Here is a 1,343-nt window from a genome sequence, read left to right on the forward strand (position 1 = left end):
CAGTTTGAGGTTTTGTCTCAAAAAAAAAAAAAAAAGAAAGAAAAGAAAAAAAAGACTGCTTGGTAGAAAGAATATTTTGATCCCATTCATGATCAGGAAGTATGAAAGGAGGCCTTTCCTCTATCTACATAAAACCTGAGTAACATGATTGGGAATCAGAAGGGGTTACTGACTTCCTTTTTACATGCTATAGATCTGGCCCCAAAGTCATTTGAATCAGGATGCCTGTCTCTGAGGTTAATCTATAGATAAATCTGTTTCCACCCATCTACACACATTCCCCCCTAGCACCTATACTTTCCACATTCTCCCCTCTCTCTTCCAAAAGGCATCTATAAAAGTCTCTGACTCACTGAGACTTTGGATAATCATTCTTGTGTTTACCCCCATGTGCATGGTATTTTGAAATAAACCTTTCTCTTTTTTAAGAGACAGTCTTTATGTCACCCCAGGTAGAGTGCCATGGTGCCACAGCTCACACCAAACTCTAACTCTTGGGCTTAAGTGATTCTCTTGCCTCAGCCACCCAAGTAGCTGGGACTGCAGGCACCCACCACAATGCCTGGTGATTTTTTGTTGTAGTTCTCATAGTTGTTTGGCAGGTCTGGGCTGGGTTGGAACCTGGTGTATGTGGCTAACACCCTAGCCGCTGACCTAGAGGTGCTGAGTCTCCAGCTCACTTGTGAAACAGCTAGTGCCAGCCAAGGGAAAACCAGAGGACACAGAAAGCCGAGTCTTACTTCTCACCTCCCCCAACATCTGGTTTGTGCAAGTTTCCTATCGTCAAGTAGAAAATGGACTTCAAATGGAATGTGTACCCCTGGGGATACAGGCAGAGACACAGAGTACAATACAGAGTAATTGTACATTAAAGGTACAATAATTTAAAAAATGTAAGGGTTAGGGACCATCAGATGAATGCCAATACTATTTCATTTGCAACCCTTAGGTGTTGGACAATAAGTTTTCATTTATTCCAGGCTTTTCAATGAAAAGAATAGGGGTGTTGCCAGGGCAGGGTGGCTCACACCTGTCACCCCAGCACTTGGGAGGCTGAGGCAGAGCTCAAAGGATCAAGAAAGCCTGTGCCCCAGCTAGACTTCATCTCTAAAAAAGAGCTGGGCACAGTGGTGGGCACCTGCAGTCCCACCTACTTGGGAGACTGAGGCAAGAGAATTGATTGAGCCGAAGAGTTTGATGTTGCTGTGGCACTCTATAGAGGGTGACCAAGTGAGACACTATCTCCAAAAAAAAAAAAAAAAATGGCTCAAGCTGCTGAGGCACCAGCCACATACACCTGAGCTGACGGGTTCAAATCTAGCCCAGGCCCACCAAACAACAAT

Source organism: Otolemur garnettii, unplaced genomic scaffold, assembly GCF_000181295.1.
Source record: "Otolemur garnettii isolate 467f Iridium unplaced genomic scaffold, OtoGar3 scaffold00320, whole genome shotgun sequence".
Classification (NCBI taxonomy): Eukaryota; Metazoa; Chordata; class Mammalia; order Primates; family Galagidae; genus Otolemur; species Otolemur garnettii.